Below are 20,517 nucleotides of genomic sequence, written 5' to 3' on the forward strand. Positions count from 1 at the left end.
AGCCCATCGGTCCAACATCAAAATTGCCATAACATCTGGCCACGGTGAACACCCTGTAAGTAAACACTTCGTGGAGGCAAGGCATCCATTGACCTCCCTTAGGTACAGAATAATAGACCATGTGCCCCCTCTGCCCCGTGGCGGTGACAGGTCACTGATTTTATTGCAAACAGAATGCCGCTGGATCCATACCTTGGATACCTTGGCGCCCCGAGGTTTGAATGAAAACCTTGGGTTATCCTGTTTCTTATAGTGATGCTGCTGTTCCAGTACTCATATTGATAGCTGTATATGTGTTTCATTAATAATATTTCCTCTTTTGGTTTAAGTATCTGTCAAGTACAGTTTATTATTATTAATGCTATCTTTATGCCGCTGCTATTGTGAACATTGTCTTTGTCTCTTTATATGTGGTTATTTGCTTTCTCTCTCTTCTCGCAACTTTTGTTTACATTCAGGTATAATGTGTAACTATTCTTCATTCATGTTTTTAGATCACGTGTCCGAGGCAGCCTCCGGGGCTCACTACGTCTCAGTAGCGTGTGATGTCATCTTCAGACGCCATGTGACCGGACGCTGTGCGCCGCGGACAGCACCGAGGGCTATTTAGGTAAGCTCTTTTGTATGTTTTAATTGTTTATGGCACCTTGATAAAGTGGCGACACGGCCACGAAACGTTGGGATACTACTGCCTCTGTGTGTTTATTCCTATATTGCGAGTGCCACCGCGCCTCCCCCCTGCATATCCTTGTCTCCACACCGGAGCCAAGCTACGGAGGGCACCGCTGTCATCTACTGCATCCCTGCTGGGACTTGTGCTTTTTTGGAGTGCCGCCCTGTCTCCTATATATATATATATATATATATATATATATATATATATATTTCATCACTAGCACCTGAATGTGCAGGTGGTATATAAAGCACAAATTTATATGTGAATATTGTGGAACGCTATCTTGGATCATGCCATGACTACTCTATGGCCCTCATGCAGATTGAATCGGTAAACTGTGAAGCTCCCATTTTTCCTAGTCTCAGAGAGGCTGTCCTTGTAAATACACCCCCCACCCATCACTGTATCCTCTTGCAACCATGGCAAGGGGATGTGTTATGAAAACACAACTCCTCGCATGTACTTCAGCAGGAGAAATCTGTGCAGGTCGTGAAGGCGCCCACACAACAGCCCTGCACATGCGCATATAAGAATATGTGCATGTGCGGGGCAGAATCATCGGTCCCTGGTGCGAAATCAGCCCCTATATGTTTCATCAGTCATCCTTACACACCACTTTTGATAGACGAAATATGGTGGATATGTAATAACATGGAGGATATGTAATAATAATCTTCTTTTATATAGTTTATATATATTAAGTGCAAAATATGTTTGTGAAATTTAAAATGTCTTAAGTGTGTCTTTCTGGATATGGGTGTTATCCTTGTCACACACTCCTGCACATTAATGAACCAAATCACAAGTAATATGACAGAACATATCATTGTATAATTGAAGGGAAGTTTGAATTTACTTGATAAATCTGATGTTCTCCTTTATGCCCCTACAAAGGTGGCTAATATATTCTATTTTCATGTATTGTCAAGCATTTTTTATAAAATAGGCCTATTCATATAAAATAATTTTACTTATTAATAGAGAATAAAAAAACAGACAAAAGTTTTTTGTTTTACTAAAGACATGACTACGTTTGTTTCCTTATGATAACTGCTATGTTAAGCACTTTGATGTCTATCAGCCATCCCTGGTGTGGTCACTTCACCTTAGATACATTAACATTGATATTAATGTGCTTTTAGTATTACTCTCCCTGATATTAAGCTTGAAATTTAAGGTTGCCAACACATCATAGCACACCTGGGAAACAGCCAAGATAGTATTATCACTAAGCTCTCTGACAGACCTTTTAATGTGTCACATGGTTGCGCGTCCATTGCCGAGAATGGCTCTTACGTGAGTGAGCGCCATTTGGCGGCATTCATCGGATGTCAATCGGCATGCCGGGATCTGCTCAGATGAGAGTGGCTCCATCTTTATATTGCGTGTAAAAATAAAATTGTATTTTCTACCATGCACAGAAAGTATTTTCTATGCACAGAAACAAAATAACTCACCCAAATCTAAATCTCTCTGTGCATGTTACATCTGCCCCCCCCCCCCTTCAGTGCACAAGATTTTGCCCATTAACAAACCAAATGTGCTTTGCGAATGAACCTGAATCACCCCATAATCTGTAGTAGTTGTCATAATAACAAGGTGTTTGTGATGGAGGTGTGACTTCATGGTGAGCCTATTAAGTTGCGCGACTTGCGCCAGCAGCAGCTGATGCAGAATCAATATCAACACAGTGAGGTTAATTATGATGTCCTTATTTCTCTCTGCAACAGATAAGTAGCTGCCGTGTAATGTCTATGGTAGGTTTCCATGATGGTCATATAAAGCTAAACAAACATGTAAGAATTTACAGTATATTTTATTTGCCATGTTGACTTACCTTCTCCATTCTCATATGGGTTTGAATTTAATGTGATAGTTGAGATTTTCTTCCTGATAAACCTGTTGTTTGCACCCTGTGACAATGGGCCTCATTCTAGTTCATTCTTTCTGACAAAATCCTTCTTACATGGACAAAACCATGTGCACTGCAGGGGGGCAGATGTAAAATGTGCAGAGAGAATTAGATTTGGGTGAGTTATGTTGTTTCTGTGCAGGGAAAATATTGACTGTTTTTTTTTTACACTGCAATATAGATCTCACTTTGAAGTAAAACCCCACCCAAATCTAATTCTCTCTGCACAAATAACATCTACCCCACCTGCAGTGCACATGGTTTTGCCCATCTGAGAAGGATTTTGTCAGAAAGAGTGAACTAGAATAAGGCCCAATAACACTGATATTGTGTGAAGATTTTTTAAATTTTAAAGGTAAAACATGCCAAACACATCATATACCTGAACTGTTTGCATTGATGTGTCAGAAATAGGATTTTTTTGAAAGTACAACAAAAATATACATAGTGCATACATGTACGGACAAACATAAGTCTATACACAGTCTGTTTCTGTTGCCTTTCCCTAATTTTACTGTCTTCTTCAATTTAAAGGTAATACACAAACAGAGAAGTGTCTTCTTCAGTCACAGCAGTAGCCAGGGCCGGCGCTACCCACTCAGCAGCTCCTGCAAAGCAGGGAGGCGCCATGCTGAAAAGGCGCTGTATCCCTCCCTGCTCTGCTAAAGCTGCCTCAGCCCTCACTGTCACTGCCTCCTGCATGCCGCCCACAGCGCCTGTCTGACAGCGGGCGGCAGTATAGAGAGGCTGAGCAGCTCCCTGCACCACGCACACACGGTCCTCCTCCTGCGACCTGCCCCCTCTTCCTCACAGACACTTGCGCTGAGGCATGAAGCGCTGTCTGTGAATGCCTGGATGACATGTCAGGATCCGCCCCCTACCCATTGCTCCCTGCATCTGTCAGCTGTCAAACAAATGACGAACAGGCAGCAGCGCCGCCCTTCCTTCCCTCTTCTCAGTGTGCTGTGCCAGTGCCTCTGCCAGTCCTCAACACTCCGCCCCCTCTATCTCCTCCCCTCTTCTTCCACCTCCTCCTTCTCTCCCATCCTTTCCACCTTAGTCACGAGAGGGGTGTAATGGCATCCTCAGCGTCCTGCCTACGCAGATAGAAGAGGAGGGACTGCACAAGAGTTAAACAGCAAAAGAACAGTGAGTCTTTTATTATACATGTTTATAACAATTTTTTTTAAATTGTAGATTTTTTAAATATTAATTTAGACACTTTTAAATAATGGGCTGGGTTATGTGCCTAAAGGTGACCATACACGCTGCAATAGAAGCGTGCAATGCATTGTGCGCTCCTGCGGGCATCGCACAGTACAAAACTGCTTTCAGATCACATAGCACACACATTGCATGCATGCCGTGCGATGCGATCTAGCACATAACGTATGCGATTCTCGCAGTGTTTAGTGCCTCCAACATTTTGCGGACACAGCACTGAGGTGGTGTATGCATATATGTACATGCACCCGAGATCCTCCATAGGATTGCATGTTGCATACACTCCCACAATCGGGCTGCAGCTTGTTGCAATGGCAATGTTAAAGGGCGCAAAATTTATGGTTTGCAGGAAGGCGCCGGACACCCTAGCACCGGCCCTGGCAGTAGCCATTCTTTCCTCTGCAAATGTTTCTACTGTATATAAGATGATTCAGTATGAAATCCAGACGGTCAAAATCCCGACAGGGTCAAAATCCCAAATGGGTCATAATCCGGACAAGGACAAAATCCCGACATTTAAAATCCCGACAAGTTCAAAATACCGACATATAGAATGTACAGGTGAAACTGTCAACATGACTTTCGGTCGACAGGTCGGGAGGTTTTTTCAATGTTTTTTTTTTACCCGAATGTCGACACAGTCCACATGGACACAGTTGGAAGTGAACCGCAGCCCCTCGCATAGCTCGCTTCGCTGGCAATGCTTCGGGCACGGTGCCTCACTGCTCTCGGCACACTATTTTATTCTCTCACCACGCCCTAGTGGATGGTAGGGCAGGAAATACTGCCTGTCGGCACATGTTGGGTCACAAAACTGTGAAAAAACCCATGTCGACCACGCGACCTGTCAACACAAAGTCATGTTCACAGTTTCACCTGTACATTCTAAATGTCTGTATTTTGACCTTGTCGGGATTTAAAATGTCGGGATTTTGTCCTTGTCGGGATTTAAAAGTTGGGATTTTGACCTTGTCGGGATTTTGTCCTTGTCGGTATTAGGACCCATTCGGGATTTTCACCCAGCAGGGTGTGGTATAGCTAACAGACAATGCATGGAAGACAATAAAAAGCTTGACACGAAAAGGTCAACAGTTAAAAGGTTGACAGTGTCAACAGTGACAACAGACGACAGCCAAAAGATACATGTGTGAAAAGGTTGACATATATATATATATATATTTTTTTTTTTTTTTGCTGTCATGTCCTCAGCACATGGACCCCCAATTAATGAACTGCACACTCTAGCATGACTGTCTGTGCTTGCCACACTTTGGGCAAGGTGCCTCACTTTGCTCACTTACATGGATGGTAAAACATGAAAAAGTTTGAAATAAAATTGTGAAAAACTCATGTCAACCTTTTGACTGTCTACCTAGAACAGGGGTGGGCAATAAGTGGCCCTTCAGCTGTTGATGAACTACACATCCCAGCATGCCTTGCATCAGTTTCAGCATGGCAAAATAGCAAAACAAAGACAATGAATGCTGGGATGTGTAGTTCATCAACAGTTGGAGAGCCGCTTATTGCCCAGCCCTGACCTAGACATTGTCTGTGAGTCATCCGAATCCACACACAGGATTCAAAGTGAAATATACAGGCTGCACAGATGGTGCACCAGTTAGCATTACTGCCTCACAGCACTACTGCCTCACCCTACCCGCCGTACTGTCCCTTATACATTATGCAACATAATGACATTTACTATCCCGAAAATATGGCAATTCGTATTCGTATTGATGTACTATCAATACGAATACGAATTGCAGTATTTTCGGGATAGTAAATGTAAAAAATAAGTGTATTTCTGGATACAAATACACCTATTTTTTACAAATTTCGTTTAGTAAATTTCCCCCATATTGTCTTTTCCCTTGAAAGCTATTTGCATTTCAAAAGAGGGGTCTAATTCTGGGATTTGCTGGGATTTCACACCTACTGTACACAGAAGGAATGGCTTCTAACACCTTCCTCAACCTGCTGGAATAATTTACATGACTCTATTGAAAAGAAAAGTCTCCTGTACCAATATATTTGATTATAGCAATAGCCAACTTAATGCAAACTCTGTTGCTGAATCACATTCCACTGTAATTTATGGATCACTCTCAGTATAGAGAAAAACAACTGTTTAATACTCTTTCATCAAATGCAGTTCATACTTGCTCTGTCATTGAGGACCCAATGTATTTGTACACCTCCAGCTTTATACTTTCACTCCGCCCACCACGAAAGGCAGTTCCTATTAATCCAGCACAGGCTTCCATTCTTAAATCCCTGGGTATTTAAAAAGAAAAACTCACCGTGGCAGTTGAGGGAAACGAAGCCATGACCCTCCTATCAACTGTAACCATCTAACTAACCGGTCATCAGTCTCTCCAATTTCAAATACAAATAAAAGCAGTACCCAACAGATGAGCCTGTGCTTTTAAGTACAGATCTGTAAATTCTTGCTCTGTGAATGACATCCAAAGTGCCAACACACACAACTTAATGAAAATTGCAGGCCCTCTGGTATGTACCATCAGGTCCGTCCTTTGTAATGCCAGATCTATAAAAAACAAGACTTCTACAATTGCTGACCTTATCTAATTGTCAGATATAGCCTGTATTACTGAGATTTGGCTGGATGAAAATGCAGCACCTATCCTGGAAGCTGCAGTTCCAACAAACTACTCTCTCATTCACAACCCCAAACTGGACCGCAGGGGAAGTGGGGTGGCCATCTGCTTTAAAAAAGCACTTAAACTTAGGGTCTGCCCAATGGAAATGACTCACTCATTTGAGTGAGTTCTGCACAATTGGGTTTCAGAGTACTTCACATCTACCACCCCCATGAAGATGGAAAGACATTTCTACAAGAGTTTGCAGATATTGTTTCTGGGCTAGTTCTGGAGCACCAAAGATGGCTCATCCTCTGGGATTTCAATGCATGGGTCGATGATGAGCTCTCACGCCTTGGCCAAGATCTCATGTGCACAATGAATGCTCTTGGGCTCACCCAAGTCATCCCATCTGCTACAAATAAAAGTGGTCACACTCTTGATCTTGTCTTCCAGATTGGATTAGAAGTCTCTGACCAGTCCCATGGTCAGACCACCACTCAATATGGTTCTCAGGCCATGGCAGCTAACTTGGACCTCTCGGCAGTAAAAGGGATCCATGTTCCCTAGTCCATTATTATAACAGGGCTGTGACAGCGGCACTGGATACTATCGCACTTGTGCGTATATGACCCTGCAAACCACACCATCATGCACCCTGGTTTGACAACAGTATTCGTGATCTCAATAAAATAGGTCGTATACTTGAAAGAAGATGGAGGAAGACAAACCTGGCAGAGGATAAATTAAATCTAACCAAACATATTAGAAAATACCAATCAACAATCACTCACAAGAAATCAGAGTTCCTTTCAAATGAGATCATGGCAGCAAAAAATAGGGCCACTCAGCTTTTCCGTACCGTGGAGATGCTTTGCAAACCAGCATGCCTGCAGCCTGATGTAACCCTTTCCCAGTCAAGATACAATGAGTTTGCAAAATTCTTTGCAGATAAAGTATTTATCATCCGGGCTGGAATCCCCACAGTGACACCAAAGGAGTACCAACATACCAAGCCTGCCAGTGTAAGACACCTGCCTTCATGGGACATCTTTGACCAAGTGGATGTACAATACATTGCTGGGATTTCCCAACTGTTTCGTCCCTCCTCCTGTGAGCTTGACCCTGCCCCATCCAAACTTCTTTTAGGGTGTATGGAAATAATCGGCCCTGCTTTTGCAAAAATAGTTCAATGCTCTTTGCAAACAGGCGTTTTTCCCGAACCGCTAAAGGAAGCAATAGTCAGACCACGTCTTAAAAAATCTAATTTAGACCCTGACTGCATGACCAACTACAGGCCAGTATCAAATCTTCCTTTTTTAGGAAAGGTTATTGAGAAAGTGGTTGCAACTCAACTAGAGACCCATTTATGATCCATTCCAGTCAGGATTCAGGAGAAGACATAGCACAGAAACAGCTCTGGTATGTGTGAGCAATGATCTTCTAAATGCAAGGGATAGAGGAGATATATGTTCAATCCTAATCCTCCTGGACCTCTCTGCAGCATTTGACACCATTGACCATGGGAATTCTAATTGACCACCTGAAAAATTCCTGTGGTCTGAGTGGCACAGTCCTTAGCTGGTTCAAATCATTTCTTGCTGGCAGATCACAGAGAGTTTCATTGGGAGTATACTCTTCACCACCAGTGCCATTGTCTTGTGGTGTCTCACAGGGTTCTATACTCACTTCCATGCTTTTTGCAGTATACATGCTCCCACTGGGTGACATAATCAGATGTTATGGCCTGGTCTACCACTGCTATGCAGATGATACACAACTGTACCTGTCCTTTGATCCAGGCACTGATAAAACAATAACAACCTTAAATGGGGGGTCAGGAAGAGGGAAAGAGAGAGAGAGGGGGACAGGCACAGAGAGAGAGAGGGGAGATCAGGTACACAGAGAAAGGTGGTGAGGCAGAGGAAGAGAGGTGTGAGAGAGGTGGGGTCAGGCTCAGAGAGAGAGGGGGGTGAAAACAGGAGGGTCAGGCACAAAGAGAGAGAGAGAGATTAGAGAGAGAGGGCAGGCAGAGAGAGAGGGGTAAAAGAGAGGGAGTTGTGAGCGGGGTTTAAGCAGAGAGAGAGGCCTGATTTACACATGATGCACACAAATTAATATAGGCCCAGAGCTGGCATCTGCTTACTTGTTAAGGAAAGGATGGAGCAGGACTCAGTAGGACATGACTGGAGGGAGGCTCAGGAGGACCCGTCACCTGAGGACACTTTTGGTGGTGGACGGCTGGTGGCAGGACTAGCAGGCAAGTCCACATAGCTGCGCGGCACGGCCACTCGCACCCGCTGCTTGCAGTCAGAGGAGCGCAGAAATCAAGCATCAGTTAATGCATCATAGAGATCTCACCTCTCCGCCACTGGTTGCTGTGGCCGCAGTGCATGGGCACCCTAAGAGTAGTAATAATGTAGTACTTAATACACGGTTGCCCACCCACCCGAAATGGCTGTGGAGCCCCCGAAAAGTCCCCCAGCCCCCCCCTCCCCTGGAAAGGGGGGCAACCCTCCCACACTTCCCTTCATCTCCTGCGACTCCCCACAGTGGGGGGTCCGCAGGTCAAGTGGCGGGATCATGGCATTTTAGCCCCCCCCCCCCCCCCGCAGTGCAATGCTTTAAATACAGCATTGCACTGTGGAGGTGGGGCTACAATGACGCCCCAATAGGACAAGCCCCCAATAGGGAAGCACATCAGTGGCTCCTCCCCCAAACTGCCCCTTTTCCCCTCCCGGCGATGGCCCGCCCCCTTGCTTCAGTGAGCTGGCTGCCCTTTCTATTTCTAGTATCTCTGAGCGTCTATAAATAAAAAAATGTGGAAGTGGAAAGGTTTTTGTGAATTTTTCTGAGGTCAAAACATCACTTGTTTTATAAACCAGTTGAAGTGCACACACTAAAAAAAGACGTGTTTAAAAGATAAATGAGCTTTGTGTTGAAAACTGGTGGTTCGTTGTCAACTGCATGATGTTTTATGTAAAACACACATGGTTTGGATCCTTGCAAACTGCTACACAGCAAACAAGGGTGAGTGTTCAACATATGTAGTACATTATTAAGTACTGTATATTATATGCAGTATTTTGTCTCTGAAAATTGCATCAGAGGTGTGGTTGTTTGCAATGCCCGTTAGTAAATCTACAGTACAATACAGTTTATTTTTACATATTACTCATCAGTCAGACATTTAGTATTGCAATATACCTGTATTTAAAAGACAAAAGATTCTTTACAAAATATATAAAGCAATAGTTTACGGTTTCATATATTTTGTATTATTCAATAAATGCAAAGTCTGCAGTCTTTACTCTAAATGAGTGTAACAGGGACATCTACTGGTTAAACTAGAATATGTCGTACAGTATGCTTTAGTTGGATGTTATCGCACACATTTTTTACATGCACTTGCTGTAGTGATGAGAATTAATTGTGCTTTTATATTGACATAGACTATTTATTTTTTCAAAGTGAAATATATTTTAACTGTTTCCAGTCTTCATTTTTAAACTCCAATCTGCTCTGGGAGATAGAAGCATGATATACCGGTCTTCAGAAGCTCTCAGTATAAAGGAGCCCATACACGGTCCATTTAACAGATTCGTTTGGGACTTAATTAGCACACATCGGATCAGATCCCTAGTGCATGCAGTGTGCATGCACTGCGATCCGATCCGATGTGTACCTAGTACAAAAAGTATGTGCAGCATTATTGATTATTGACAACTCCTCAGGACCCCACATAGTGCATGTTTTGCAGGTCTCCTCAAGTGAAATAATTAGCTCCACCTGTGGATCTTTTAACATATGTTAGTCGGTAATGAGTACTACTGTTGGTAACCTGGAAAACGTGACTTTGAGAACCACTGACCTAGGAACAAAACAGGTGACATGATCTTAGCTGTTTTTATTGGTGTTTAATGAAACCCAGATGTAAAACCAAACACAAAATGATTAAGGGTGATTTTGCAAAACCAAAACATGAATACGTTTCAGAACAAAAATGAAAGCCAAAGCACAGTCTGTGCATACCTCTTGTATAGTGCGTATCTATAATGGCGGCTGGATGCATGGAGCAGAGGACAACCATGCATACCCTGCATCCATAACAAGTACCTACCCTTAGCCAATGCTATTGTAATCACTGGTATGATCATCTGGGAAATGTCACCCACTCCTTTTTCCTGAACAATGGCACGTACTTTGTAGAGAAATTCTGAAGTTCTCTGCACGGTGGTGGTGGTGGTGGTGGTGGTGGAGGGGGGGGGGGGGGTCTGCTCACTAAAATTGTCCCTAAAAATTCATACATTAAAAAATCAATAATGATCTAACCAGTGTATATTTTCCATCCCCCTATTATAACAAAACCTGTAATTAGAAATGAACAGGTGTCAGTTTATTATTGCATGGCTAAGCATAGATTTTTGAGTTGAAATTCTTATGTTATGAGAATAAACCAATAAGAGACATTGTCTAAGCTGTTCAGTGAAATATTCACCTTATGAACAATTGTGATTGGCAAAACTAAGTCAGAGCTCTATGGTTGTGCCTATGTAAAAAAGCCTGTTAATATACAGCTTGGTGCAGGCTTAATCAGATGGGACTGAATTCATCCCAGTTTCTGATGTTGGGGTTCTGCACATGTGTATACATGGATATGTGCATCTGCAGATCCCCTGTGCAAATGCACTGACAGGAGGAGGGTGGGGGAGAATAGGGGGGCAGCAGGGGAACGCCCATATAAATGAAGATGGGTCAATGCCTGCTCGGGATGGGCTGCTGGCACTCACCCCCTTTTCGGTGATCTGCAGCAGAACTAAAAGTCCGTTTAGGTTAGAGATGTGCACCGGCAACTTTTCGAGTTTTGGGTTTTGGGTTCTGATTACCTTGAGGTTTTGAGTTCTAATGGGTTTTGGCAAAACACCTCCTAAGTGTTTTGAGTTTGGATTTTTTGGGTTTTGGGTTCTGATTTTTTGTTAAAAAATCATAAAAACTGCTAAAATCGCAGAATTTTGGTTTTTATTTTGTGCTCCTACGCTATATTAACCTGAATAACATTCATTTCCACTCATTTCCAGTCTATTCTGAACAGCTCACACCTTACAATATTGTTTTTAGGGCAAAAGGTTGCACCGAGGTAGCTGGATAACTACAGTATGATAAGCCACACAAGTGTGCGGCACAAACACTAGACTGGTATGGCACACTTAGCATCCCCTCTAGGCTGATACTGCACACCTAGAATTACCCCTGGACTGATGTGGCACAGGTAGCATCACCCCTGAACTGATACGGCACATTTAGCATCACCCCTGCACTGATATGGTACACTTAGCATCCCCCCTAGTCTGATACGGCACACCTAGCATCACCCCTGGACTGATATGGCACGCTTAGCATCACCCCTGGACTAATACAGCACACTTGGCAGCACCCCATGAATTATACGGCAGACTTGGCTCACCCCAGGAATTATTTGGCAGACTTGGCTCACCCCTGGACTGATATGGCACACTTAGCATCACCCCTGGACTGATACGGCACACTTAGCATCACCCCTGGACTAATACAGCACACTTGGCAGCACCCCTTGAATTATACGGCAGACTTGGCTTACCCCAGGAATTATACGGCACAGATGGTGGCACCCCTGACCTGATACAGCACACATGGAATTATACAGCACAGATGGCGGCACCCCTGGACTGATACGGCACACATGGTGGCAGGCATGGAATTGTACGGCAGACAAATTCCTGCAGTAAAAATAAAAATTAGTATTCTTTTAATTATAAAAAAAAGAGCAGCACACCTTACTTAGCAACACCCCATGAATTATACAGCACTCTTGGCTCACCCCTGGACTACAGTGCATTTAACAGCCCTTGCAGTAAAAAAAAAAAAACACCTTATTTTTATTTTCATTAAAAAAAAGGGCAGCTCCCCTGGTCTGATATGGGACACATGGGGCACCCCTGGAATTATACGGCACACATGCAGGCACCCCAGGACTGGTACAGGACACATGGGGGCACCCACGGAATTATATGGCACACATGTGGGCGCCCCTGGACTGATACATGACTCAAGGGGGCACCCATAGAATTATACGGCACACATGCGGGCACCCCTGGACTGATATAGCACACATGTGGGCACCCCTGGACAAATACAGCACACATGTGGGCACCCCTGGATGGATACAGCACACATGTGGGCACCCCTGGATGGATACAGCACACATGTGGGCACCCCTGGATGGATACAGTACAAATGTGGGCACCCTGGACTGATGCAGCACACATGCGGGCACCCTGGACTGATGCAGCACACATCCGGGCACCCTGGTCTTATACTGGCAGCAGTCATGTAAAAAAAAATATTTTTTTGCTTAATTAAAATAATGTAGCCTCCTCTGTAGCACTAGCAGCAGCCCCCTATGCATAAATCATCCCCCCCAACATGTTTCCCCAGCAGCTCAGCTCAGCAGACACCACGGACACATCCGTGCTGTCTGAAATCACCAGCCTGTTTGAAAATGGCGCCAACCACGGGAACTATATATACCTAGGTCTCGCGAGAATCCGACAGTGGGAAGATGACGTCTGGCCTCGTTTTGAACTCAGAAAAATGGCGGCGACCATCGAACTCCCTGGATCCGCCTCGTATCCGAACCCGCTCATCTCTAGTTTAGACTAACTTTTATTTTCGAAGGGGAGAAAAATCATTTGATGGTTGGTGACCATCATCTGAATTCTCTCCCCTTTGGCAGATTGCGATAGATGTGTTCTTGTAAACATCCCCTTGCATTAGGGTTGCCACCTCTCCCATATTTCCATGATTCTCCAGGATCTGGTGGCAACCCTCAAGGAGGCTTTTCCAGTCACCCGGATTCCGGGTGACTGGAAAAGCCTGGTCAGCCTCCCGCTGTGGCGATGTCCGGCTAAACCGGCTGCGGGTATGCGGGTTCGCATGGCACTGCTCATTTACGGCCTTGCCAAGCACAGAGGCGCCGTGGAGGACCAGGAAGCCAGGACCAAGCTTCCACAACACACAGCAACGAAGAGGACAGCGGGGGACCAGGAAGCCCGGTAAGAGTGCACTGCGGGTTGGACGGGACACCAGCCTCCTGCGACACCTACTGTACCTGATTAACCAAACCTAGACTGTGACTTCATCTTGCTAACTCTCCAGCTGACCTTCCCATTCTTTCCCCACTGCCACATCCCCGCAGACTCCCCCCCCCCCCCCTTTTTACCCAAGGGACACAGGTTATTGCCAAGCCTGACTTCCCAAGCCCACCACCGGTAAACCTAACATACTTACCTTGATTAATAAAGAGTATTTTTACAATACCTCAGCATCTTAGCACATTATTTGTGGCCCAAAACAAATATCTTAGTACAACATTCCCCTCCTTTTTGACACACACTATTGTCATTTAGAGACCTCTGGGAGCGCAGTTTACAAACCATTCTCTATATAACAACTTGAAATGACTGCAGTTTCCCAGTTCTTGTTGATGTTGAATAAATACAGTAGCTCAACCTCATGGTTAAAATAACAAATAATACAGACAAATATACAATGTTTATTTTAAAAAGTAAACAAGTAAATCCCCAGGTTTCCCCTCAATGCCAAAAGCACTTTTCTTTATTTCAGTAATTGTGGGCAGAATTTTTTATATGTGCTTGATCATAGATTCAATGTCTTCATTTATATTCAGCAGAAACAAGAAATCTCTCCCTATGTTTTGTCTTTTCATTTATTAAATTACCTTCCTGCAACCACTGAAGGATGTGCTGTTGGCACCTTGCCAGAAATATAATTGTATGTCCTCTCAATAGTATACTTTGATTATGAAAAATTCCGACTTCTATGGTGTAAAAATTAAGGGCATCAATATTTAGGGTAAGTTACAGGTCAATGCTTTCCTAGATTATAATGTCACATGTTAATATATCAATATCAATAGATCCGAGCACAATATAAATTAATAAAAATTGATTCTCAGTATAGTAAGTAAGCCAGGACCATAGCAATGCAATTATAACACTATTAGAATAAAACTTGCATGAATGGTAACTGTCACTGGGGCAGATGTATGAAGCCTGGAGAAGAACTCTAGATAAAGTGGAGATAAAATGAAAGGAGATTAAGCACCAGCCAATCAACTCCCAACTGTCATTTTCAAACACAGTTCACTGGCTGGTGCGTAACCTCCTTTCACTTTCTCTTCAGTTTATCTCTATTCCAGGCTTAATACATCTGCCCCAATGTTCTGAAAGTGCATTAAAAGGCACCATGGGAAAAATGCCTTGTGTAGTGGGGCTAATTCAGAATCACACATAAATTCTGTCACCACTGCTGTCTTATACAGAGTAGGCCATGGCCTGCATCTCAGATTCACTACTTGCGTGCATAGAGGCAACATCGGTACCACCCCGACATAATCAAGTCAACACAAAAATACCTTGGCAGACCAATATTAGTTCTCCATACTGCAGCCAGAGATTTGATATTGGTCTGTCCAGGTTTGCTTTTAGGTTGAGTAATTGAATTTACTAACTAATGGCCATAAGATGGACTGGCAATCTGTCAATGTAACACAAGTTCTGGCAATGGGTTGAAACTAGGACCATCTTTTAATAAATACCTGGTTTTGCTTTTATCCAGGAGATGCGGCTTAACAGCAGAATTCTTGCACAGTTTTGTTTTCTATGGGGGTTATTCAGACCTCAACATTGTTGTGCGAATTCACAAGTGGATAGATTTTCGAATGACTGCGCAGACAAATGGATCGCAGTACACATCGCTGAAGCCAAACTGCAACAAAAATCAGCCATGAATCAAATCGCAATTCTATTTCAACGTAATTGACAGGAATACGGTGTTTGGGGTGGTAACCTGCCATTTTCTAGGGTTGTCTGAGAAAATGCAGACGTGCCCAGGTGTTCTCAGGGAAGGTCTGTGACGTCAGCACCAGCTTCAATCAGTCTGTATCTGTCACAGAGTTGGGGAAAGATAAGAGTTATGTAAACTTGCACAGACAGGGAAAAACATTTGATTTCGCACAGCCGCGGTCATGTCTGCATAAACCCCTATGTTTGGACAGTGTTATTAATAACATAAAAAGGCACATTTACCAAGTGAAAAGTGATCCAATTCAAATGCAAGAACAAGATGCAAGTACTTAATTAAGTTATTTTAAATGTAAAGATCACTGAATGCACCATTAAATGGTGAAATGGGAACCTGTTTTTGAGGACAAATTGCAAATATAAATTAAGTATAGCAAACAAATAGCAGACATACTAACAATAGTATCTATTATAGGGATTAAGATGCGAGGAGACCATCAGAACTGAGGGCCTTATTCTAGTTCACTCTTTCTGACAAAATCCTTAGATGGACAAAACCATGTGCACTGCAGGTGGGGCAGATGTAACTTGTGCAGAGAGAATTAGATTTGGGTGGGGTTTTGCTTCAAAGTGAGATCTATGTTGCAGTGTAAAAATAAAGCAGCCAGTATTTACCCTGCACAGAAACAAAATAACTCACCCAAACCTAATTCTCTCTGCACAAGTTACATCTGCCCCACCTGCAGTGCACATAGTTTTGTCCATCTAAGAAGGATTTTGTCAGAAAGAGTGAACTAGAATAAGGCCCTGACTATTGAGGGTATGAGGCAGATATGATGACATCTGTTGCAGGGGTTTGGATCAAAGGGTAGATAGTGTCTAGGTCAACATCAAAGGATCAACAAGCACAAGGACAACATTTGAAAATGTCAAAACAAGCAAAAGGTCTAAAGGAAAAATTTAGACTTGGTGTTATTGTCGACAACTGTAGACATGAACCCCCAAGTAGTGTAGCACTTTGCTTGCCATGCTTTGGACACTTTACCATTCCCAACTGTACCTAGTCCATGTGGATCGTGAAACAGCATGAAAACAGAAAGAAAAAATCATGAAAAACTCATGTTGACTTTTCACGTACTGACCATTGTTATGTTGACCTTTCATTTTTGTCGACATTTTGCTTGTGTCAACATTTCTTCAATGTCGACCTAAAGATGGAGCCATTGTCATTCATCCCGACAGTGTGCCGCAAATTCCCTTCTCAGCACAGGTGGGATGTGCGTGCATCTCACACACTTGTGCGTCCCATTGCTTATTGCCCTATTTCTCTTCACACTGCACCATTGTCTTACCGTCCAAGTCTCCGGCATTGTCTGTACCTCTGTCTTCATTATGTCCTCTTTCTTTCATTCTTCATTCACACCTAATGCATCCCACATAATTTCTCCAATTTCTCTTTTCACACTGCCTCTTGCTTTTCTGCCTTTCAGGAAAACAAAGGAGATATTCTTTTAATGATGTCCTACATCCTGAAAACCTGCTTCAGATCTCAAAAAATGATTAAATACTGGCAGGAAATCTATTAACTGACATAAGAAGAGGTATCTGTGGTGCTGCATTTGCCAGAAAATGATTGGAACACAGACTACCAAGACAGTATTGTAAGTAGTTTGACATCTAGCTCTATTTTCCTGTAATGAGGATGGAAATCTGATGGGTGGTTCTGCTGGTATCAATGACACCCACAGCCCCTCACCCCCTTCCTCCAGTAAATCCAAGACAGAATTGCTGGTCATCGATGGCTTAAATAACTAGAATGAAGCTTACACAAAAAAAAAAAAAAAAAACAACGAGAGGTAAGAGATTATTATTATTATTATTATTATTATTATTATATTATTATTATTATTATTATATTATTATTATTATTATTATTATTATTATTATTATTATTATCAAGAATATATGCAATGATGAAGAAGGATGATACAGAATATAGACACTACTTCTACATGAAAAGGCAATTATAATGACTGCCATTTAGCAGTGTTTAATATAGCAGTGAAATCATTATGAAAAATGTGCTAAGTGGCAACAAAGTAGCAAAATAATTTAAAATGAGCCTTGTTGGTAGATAATCCAAATTGAATTCTTATTTTATGGGCATCAGACATATAGGGAGTATACAGGGTTAGATTTAATTTATTTTGCTATTCGATTTTGCTTATACTGTATAAGCAAAATCCAATTGAAATCGAACAGAAATCAAGCGTATTCTATTTGATCACGAAGCAGGGCCCAAATGGCATCAAACTCAAATAGAAAAACAGATTGTGCAGGCAAGACTATATAGTACAGACCTGTACTACTGTATATAGTCAGTGAAATGTGTTTTTTCGGTACTTGTTTCCTAGCACGGCACCACCGATTTTGATTGTATCCATCGGGTCGGAAAAATCGCGTTGATCGCATCGCATGCCAACCAAATCGCATCAACGCGATCGACACGATTTTTACATTGGAATCAATATAAAATGGTCCCTGAGATCCGATTTTACATTGATTTCAATGTAAAAAGCCCCAAACCCCCCCCCTTCATGTTTGAAATGCCCCCCCCCCCTCATTGTTAATGCCACCCCGCTATTGACGCTAACCCGAAGCGTGGCGAGCGCAGCGAGCCCGTGAGGGGCGGCGGTACGCGTCCTCCGACCTTTTCATACCCCTACTATCCACATCGGCGTGGAGTTGATTTTATAAAGTGTGGCGAGCGCAGCGAGCCACCGTGCCCGAAGCGTGGCGAGCGCAGCGAGCCCCACGAGGGGACGCGCATAACTTCACAGGTATACGTGTCCCCTCGTGGGGCTCGCTGCTCTCGCCACGCTTCGGGCCCGGTGGCTCGCTGCGCTCACCACACTTTATAAAATCAACTCCACGCCGACGTGGAGAGTAGGGGTATAAAAAGGTTCGGAGGACGCGTACCGCCGCCCCTTGTGGGCTCACTGTGCTCGCCACGCTTCGGGTTGGCGTCAATAGCGGGGTGGCGTTAATAATGACGGGGGCATTAAACATACTTTACAACTATATTCAATGTGAAATGGCCCATATTGGCCCATTTCACATTGTCACCTATGTAAAATCGCGTTGATCGCAACGCAGGCCATTATAATGGCCCGCGACCGACGCGATCAACCCGATTTTCACTTTAAAAATAATTTAACATTAAAGTCTATGGAAAAATCACGTTGAACGCGTCGGTCGCATCGCGGCCCCTTATTAAGGGCCGCAATGGACGTGATCAATGCGATTTTCTCTTTCACCGGCAAATTAGCTGGTGATTGACAGAAAATCGGGTCCATCGCATTGATTGTATGCCTTAAGTACCTTAAAGTTAAGGCATACATTCAACGAGATGGGCGCCGTGCTAGGAAACAAGTACCGTTTTTTCTGTTGTTTTCATGCATTGTGATATGTCGATGGAAAGCATATGACTTTCTGAATACAACCAGGGCCACTGAAAGCACCACCGGGCTCCAGTAAAAAAAAAAAGTCATGGTCAACCGGAGGGGGCATTGCCACACCCCTGTAAAAAAAAATTTGCAGGGGGTGCGGGCTGTGTGCTGGTGAACAGGCTGCTGCTGCAGGTGCCTCTCTCCCCCACTCAGCACACAACACTGAGCAGCATGTGCTGAGCGGGGGAGAGAGGCAGTGCTGCTGCAGCAGCCTTTGCTCTCCACCCCCACTGCCTGGCTCTGCAGCAGGGGAGGGGGCAGAGACCGGGCAGTGGGGGTAAGAAGACCTGGGTAAGAAGAACCCATTCCACCCTCTTGACAGCACTGCATACAACATAATAAACAGACTCCCTTAAGTGGACCTTTAACCCCTTGAGTGGTGGGTTTGTCCTGCACCAGAAATATTCACCACAGAATGGGCAGCCTCTGACCTCTGCAGCATCCCCTGCTCCACTGAGGCTGCTGCTGCATGCTTTGACTGTTTGTGGCTGCTTGGAGAAGTTCAGGACCACTGGGGGGGGGGGGGGGGAATGAATTGGGAGCACTGGAGTGCTCAGTTGCTCAGCCGTTGGTCTGTTTGGGCATTCCTGTGTTTGGACGCCTGAACATATGAACGGTCAAACCTCCCTTAACGGGGAACAAAATCCTCCGTGAGTGGCCCAATCCTCACCGAGCAGCAACGGGGAGGATTAGCAACAGGGGGCGGTGACGGGGAGGGTCAGCACTGGAGAGGAGGATCAGCAACAGGTGGGATAGTTCACCACTGGAGGTACCACTGACGTACCCTTTCTTTACAGTGGCATACCCAGAGAGCCCGCTCCTGTAGCGCAGCTCAGCCCAAGAAATTTCAGGGCATAACACCGAAGGGTCTGAAGGCCTTTAAGAGACCATTAAATGAAAAACATTTTCATTTCACAAAACTTTTGAGATTTGCCTAAGCATAAACTCTCACCCATCTGCCTTAAGACTAGTAGGCTACATGTTGATGGAATTCATGCCTAATAAAGAGTTGTGAATAAATGTACAGTATAAGTGCTTCTATTGAAATGGACTTTTTGACTGGATCCTAGGGCTGTTGCAAGTGTGCATGGGTACTAATGACAGATAGGAAACCAAATCTATGGATACAGCCACATTTGTTTCCATGCTCACAATTCCGTATCAATTATAGTCAACTTGCTTTTAATTTTGAAACCGTCCTTTTATTAATAAATATATACATTGTCATAAATGGGTCAATGATATTTAAATAGACATTGGAGCATTATGATAAAAATTGATTTTAAAACAAACATATCATTATTATTATTATTTATTTATTACCATTTATTTATATAGTGCACAAATATTCCACATGAGGAAAAATGTAAGTCAAAAGTCATGGCTTATAAAGGCACAGCAATGCTTTTAAAAAAGGTAGATATGCAAATTCACTCAGGAATGAAGGTGTTTATGGGTAAAGCATCGACTTTTTGCAAAAATAAATGGTTTGGTATGATTTTGTACATTTTTAGATAATTTTCAGTCTGTTTTGAGTCCATTTTATATTTATTTTTAGTTCTGTTGAGGGTGAAAAACACATTAAGTGCTTAAAATCGAACTTCAAATAGAAATCAATGAACCATCGAAAGCAGAATGGAACTTAAAGTCAACTATTAGTAAATTAGATTTTTTTTGGAATAGAAACACGTTGAAGAGTTTGTGGGGATCTTGGTTCTATTCTAGCTCATTATAA

At 43.3% G+C, this 20,517-nt stretch overlaps 1 protein-coding gene across 1 annotated transcript in view; it reads left to right on the forward strand.

Moving 5' to 3' along the window:
• The window catches only part of LOC146060483 (uncharacterized), an 81,458-nt gene extending 64,338 nt beyond the window's left edge, over positions 1–17,120 (forward strand). The window contains exon 5 of the mRNA XM_083173731.1: positions 16,764–17,120. The gene's annotated coding sequence lies outside the window, so the exon portion shown is untranslated. The remainder of the gene's footprint in view (positions 1–16,763) is intronic.
• The last annotated feature ends 3,397 nt before the right edge of the window (positions 17,121–20,517 follow it).

The sequence above is a fragment of the Crinia signifera genome, chromosome 1 (genome assembly GCF_055691185.1).
Source record: "Crinia signifera chromosome 1, ASM5569118v1, whole genome shotgun sequence".
Classification (NCBI taxonomy): Eukaryota; Metazoa; Chordata; class Amphibia; order Anura; family Myobatrachidae; genus Crinia; species Crinia signifera.